The following is a 6,000-nucleotide window of genomic DNA, read 5'->3' on the forward strand; positions in this document are numbered from 1 at the left end:
GGTTAATGTTTCTTTTTTTCTTATTTATTTATTTTGTTTTTTTGAGGTGGGTTCCCACTCTTGTCCAGGCTGACCTGGAATTCACTATGTAGTATCAGGTTGGCCTCAAAATCATGGTGATCCTCCTACCTCTGCCTCCTGGTTGCTGGGATTAAAGGTGTGTGTCACCATTCCTGGCTTTGGAAAATATTTCAAATCACACATATATTATTTTATCGTCTTTAGCACCCCACATATATTTAGATCCTTAAACCTGTTCAGTCTTTCATTATATAGGACTTCATATTGTGGTAATTGGGGCACTGATTTATTTAGACCAGATTAATCTGTCACAGAACTCATGTGTAGTAGGTATTTTATTGTGTTTTGTTCCATAGAATCACCAAGTGGCATCTTTTGTCTTGCATTGACTAACTGTATCATTGACAACTATCAATATATGGTCATTGTACGATGGGTCTCATAGAGATGTTTTTGTTCAAGAATATAATGTACTTTAGTCTCATTCCTCATTAAGTCCTCACTCCATATTGTGCTCTTTCTATATTATGTGTGGGTGGGCATGTATACACACACACACACACACACACACACACATATATATGTGACATAAATGGTGATACTTGTTTTATGAGTCTGGCTCATTTTATTTAATATTATATTTCACATTAATCTAATTTTATGCAAATAGCATAATCTTGTTCTTATTTATAGCTGAATAACACTCCATTGTGTACATACTGCACATTTTCTTGTTCCCACTCACATGTTGGTAGACACCTAGACAATTCTTATTTGAGGTTTACTGGATTCTTCTGTCACGCTGTAATCAAACTGTGGTCCCTGGACCAACCATAGGAATGCAATGTCACCTAGAGAAACATGCTTGAACAGCCGGGCATGGTGGCATGTGCCTTTAATCCCAGCACTTGTGAGGCAGAGGTAGGAGGATTACTTTGAGTTTGAGGCCACCCTGAGAATAGTTAATTCCAGGTCTGCCTGGGCTAGAGTGAGACCCTACCTTGAAAAAACAAAACAAAACAAAACAAAACAAAAAGCTTGAAATGAAAATTGTTAATGAATTAATTTAGAAATCTGGAGTTTGGTCCAATATTTTGAGTTTTTACAAGCTCTCTCTCTCTCTGTTTTTTTTTTTTTTTTTTTTGGTGTGTGTGTGTATTCATGTGCCCATGTGCACTCAGAGGCCAGAGGTGACTATCTGATGTTCTTCCTGTATGCCTCATCCACGTATTTCCTTGAGCTAGAATCTCTCTCCAAATGTAGCATTGTGGATTTCATAAGCCCTAGTGATTCTTTAATCTCTCTGCTCCCCACAGAACTGAGGTTACAGTTGTGACACACAGCTGTTGATGTGATTCCTGGGAAATTAAACTCAGGCAATTTCAGGCCCTCCTGCTTACCACAGATACACACAGCAACCTTTGGGAATCATTCATTAAACCAAAGGCTGTCAACCAGATCCATGCATAGGAGTAACCTAGAGATCTTCTAACACTTTGCTGGCTGGGCATTAAGCCTAGGAATTCTGTGCAAATTTGTCCCAGGTGAGGCCAGAGTATTGGGAATTTTACTAGCTCTCCAGGTGGTGAGAGAGTGTAACCAAGGCTGAGAACTGCTGTGCTGATGTCATTTGAAACTTCACATTTTATTTCCCCACTTCGGGTTCATAGGGCTCTCTTTCTTCCTCCAAGGAAGTGCATAGTGAAAAAGCAGTGAATTAGATATTGCCATGTTGTGAGTGGATTTGGATATTAGAGGAAATGTGACACTGCTTTTTATCATTTCCTTGGGTTTGTTTATCATACATGATGAGTCTTTGAACTTGAAGCTGAATTAATTTAATGTAATGCTTCCTTTTGAATCTATTGGATTTTGTGTGCAGGGGGTGACATGCAAAACGAACATCTAAATGCTCTTCGTGTGATCTTTGGGAAAGGCGCCAGAGTAGAAAGAGTGTCCATGGTACATTAAGCTTCTAAAGTGAGTTTAATCAGATAGAATTGATTTGTTTAAGTTACACTTACATGTATAAAAAGAAATGTTCTGGACTCAATAAATTCTGTATTAAAATTTCTTTCACAGTCCATATCTAACCAATTTTGTCACCATATATTTCACCAGTTAAATGCTACTGTGATCCGTCAGTGAGCAGAGAAGACCGAGTGAGAAGGACCAGAATTCTGCATCGTTTCTGTGAGGAAGCATTTGTGCACATTCCCCACCCGGTCCTGAACTAGGAGGATGACTATCTCTTTTCACAACAGACAACAAATCACTTTTTCCATACTGAATCAGTGTTTTATAACCATGTCTCAGAAACAAGTATGAGTCAGTGACATGCCTTTTTGTTTTAAATAACAATTTTATGCGCAGAAAGCTCAAAAGCGACCATCCTTTAAGTTCAGCTTGATAGTGGGGGAGGCTGCTTAGCTACTGAGCTTCCTAGTGTGTTTTAACTGAGGGGATTCGAGACTATCTTTGAAAGTATGTAACCTGCAGCAAAGCCAGAGCAGTTCCTCTCTTGGCTTGCAAGGATTCCTAGGATTGGTGAACTGTGTATTCCAGTCCACAAGGGATGAACCAGCCACAGGATCAGAGCCTACCATTTGCTCAGGTTGGTAGTTGGAAGAAGATATCATGATACACCAATCTCCAGCTTCCTTCTCCTTGAGGGGACACGTTGAAAGAAAAGTTGAAGGCTGGAGAAATGGTTTAGAAGTTAAGGCATTTGCCTGCAAAGCCAAAGGACCCAGGTTGGATTCCCCAGGGCCCATGTAAGCCAGGTGCACAAGATGGCCCATGTATCTGGAGTTCCTTTGCAGTGGTTGAAGGCCCTGGCATGCCCATTCTCTCTCTCTTTCCTCCTCTTCTCCTTCTTCTTCTTCTTTCTCAATTTCCTTGGTGGTCAGTAATTATTTGCATGTGGATTGGGTAGTTTCTTAGAAAGATGCTAATTTACTAGGATATTTCTTGATACTTAGCAAAACCAGATAGAAGCCCAGGATGAGAGGCTTCCAAAATATAATTATGAAGTATAGAGTCATGATGACAAATACAGCCTCACTCTATAATATGTTTAATTAATTAGGAGGCAAGAAGACAACATATGAATTCATTAACCAGATGGTATAAAGATTCAAGGAGAGTACAGATTAGAATAGAAAATTGAGAAAAAGACATGGGGAATCTACCCTTAAGAGAGAAATAATTGTTTTTCTTTATGCTCTCTTTTTATGTAAGGATATGCAAGATCTTCCCTGCTGGTGAGGAGAAAGGTGTGATGAGCAGAGAACAAGAATCTCTAAGACGCCTGAGGCTGTTTCAAGTTGATCAAATCACATTTTCAAAACCAAGATTTTTTAACAAAATCCTCTAAAATATAGGGTCCTCAGAGAACTAAAGTACATTAGGCAAAGAATTCAAGGAGAATATTTTGGAGTTTGATAGATCAGATGAATCCCCAGCAGATAGTTTTAACCACTTTGTATGGCCATTGGTTTTGACTTTTTGTTGAGAGATAAAAATGCTGCAAGCTCCTGCTGTTCCTCGGCCACAGACACTGTGGGATCCCCAGCTTTGTAGCAAATGACCAACATCCCTAGACGGGCTCAGTTACCTGTAGCTTGCCCTGTCAGCACAGTTGGCCATTTCGAAACCAGTGGGGGTCTCTTACAACTTTGTTTATCTTTCAATAGAACCACCTGCCTGGGGTTGAATTGTCTGGTCTATAAATACAGAAACAGTGCAGAGCATAGTTTTAACATTAAAGAGGAGAACATTAGAGAGAAAAAATAAGTAAGTCCCAGGAACAGGATAGTCTTCAAAATTTCTACCCAGTTAGTTTTTCAACTGGAAAAGAAAATGGCCTTAATAGCTTTACATGTTTTGAACATCTAAAATCAACTGGGTATCATTTTATAGCGTTGCCATCCTTAATCGTGATGCAGGAAGTAGACTAATGATCTATAAAGCACAACCCCACAACAACTTCCCCGCATCACTGAAAAGTAGAACATACCCAGCATTGGAGAAACCTGCCTGAGTTCAGGACATTCACACACTCTCCAGAGTGAAACGTGTTGTGGATAGCACACCCAAAAATGTCTCAATCAGTACCAGTGCTCATTTCTATAACAATGAACTCACTCTGGGTTCCCGAATATGTTTTTGGAATATAAAATGAACAATTCTTACAATTTTATGATAAAACACATGGGAAAGATAGAACAATTTTAATTTTACCCAAATTCATTCTGCTAATAATATTTATTTAAATTATGAGGACATCCCCAATTGACTGTGTTTTTACTATACAGTCTAAAAGTAAGTTCACAGATTTATATTTAAGAAATGTTTTTAGGCAAATATTTTTCCTATCAATTTACTTCTGGGTATGTATTTTTTCCATTATCTTATCTAATCAAATTCAAATATTTATCGATTAGGTGATCACAGTAAAAGTAACCCAAATGTATGAAAAATATATTTACATAAGACCAATTATCTACTAATATGATCTTTATACTGTTTTGCCTATTTGACCAGTAATAAAAAAATCACAAGAATTTGCTTATCTACAGTAAAATTCACTCTTCTTGACATGAAATTATGTGAGATTTCCAGATACATAGTCATGTACTCATACTTATGATTCACAGAGAATTATAGATCACTTTAAAATTTTCTTTATGACTTCTACTTGGTCATTATCTTCATCTACACCATAGCATTCACCACATCCTGGCAAATGCAGGAGATTTGTGTTCCGCATAATATAATGAACATGAGATTACAGACTAGTATTTGGGTTATGCCACTTTAATTTTAGCAAAACATACTTAAGATTTATTTATATACTGTTGCACAAATCAATAGTTCATTCATTTTTACTGCTACACGCATTGTCACATTTACACCACATTCATAATCTTTTCATTGATTGAAGGACATTTGAATTATTTCCAGCTCTTACTAATTCTTAATAAAACTTCTGTAGAAATTTCTGCCTCTGTGTATGTGTGAACATAACTTCATTTTGCTAGAGGAAACACTGGAAGTATGAATGATGGACCACACAATAAGTTAGGTTTAGCTTCATACTAGCATGCCAAACTGTTTTCTGCACTTGCTGTACCATTTCATCTGATCAGCAGTGTGCGAGAGCTGTACTTGCTCCAAATCTTGTCAACATCTGGAAATGTGAGTGCTTTTTGGGAGGTGTTATTGTTGATAATAGCCCTTTTAATATGTATGTAATGATATCTCATTTGGTTTTAATTTGCATTTCCCTAATGACTAATGATTTTTAGTATCAGGTTATGTACTCATTTGCCATCTGCATATCTTCTCTGGTGAAGTGTCTGTAAAAACAGTTTGCCCATTAAAATATATTTTTTTTCTTGTTTGACCCTTTCTTGAGATTAAGAGTTCTTTATGTATTCTGGATACAACTTCTTTGTTGGAAATTATTTTCACTATTTCAATTTCTTTTCTTGTTCTCTATAAATATTAGACTTTCTGGTGATACTTTCAAAATTAAAGAGCCAGATTGGATTTTGTCTAGACTGCATTAAAGCTATTTTATAATTCTGGAAAAACTGACATATTAACAATATTGTTTCTTCCATTCTTTAAAGTATACATCTTCAATTAATTAGATATTCCTTAATTTATATTATATATGCAGCATATAAGTCAGGAATTTATTTTATAAATATTAATTACTAAGTATTGCTGGAGTTTGTTGTTACTTTAAATGTTAATAAATAATAAATGATTTCCAATTTTCACTACTAGTTTGTGGACATACTGGTTTGTGCAAAATGTCCTGGCTAGCATACGACTTTTCTAAAATCACTAAGATAAAACTTTTGCAGATTCTTTGAAAAGTTTTCACATGAGTTATCGCACTATCTAATACTCTCAGCATGATGCTGAATACCAGTGTTAGTGGAAAGTTTTGGATATTGACCCCTTTCC

The 6,000-nt window shown here is 36.5% G+C and overlaps 1 long non-coding RNA gene across 2 annotated transcripts in view; it reads left to right on the top strand.

The window, feature by feature from the left end:
- LOC123455078 overlaps positions 1 to 5,458 on the top strand; it is a 96,674-nt gene extending 91,216 nt beyond the window's left edge. Inside the window, exons 4-5 of one of the 2 annotated variants that reach the window (XR_006633661.1) lie at positions 2,143 to 2,635; positions 3,262 to 5,458. This is a non-coding gene — a long non-coding RNA (uncharacterized LOC123455078). Of the gene's footprint in view, positions 1 to 2,142; positions 2,799 to 3,261 lie in introns of those variants that run through there. The other variant, XR_006633662.1, reaches the window with a different exon arrangement.
- Positions 5,459 to 6,000: the final 542 nt, after the last annotated feature.

The sequence above is a fragment of the Jaculus jaculus genome, chromosome 15, assembly GCF_020740685.1.
Source record: "Jaculus jaculus isolate mJacJac1 chromosome 15, mJacJac1.mat.Y.cur, whole genome shotgun sequence".
In the NCBI taxonomy this organism is placed as follows: domain Eukaryota; kingdom Metazoa; phylum Chordata; class Mammalia; order Rodentia; family Dipodidae; genus Jaculus; species Jaculus jaculus.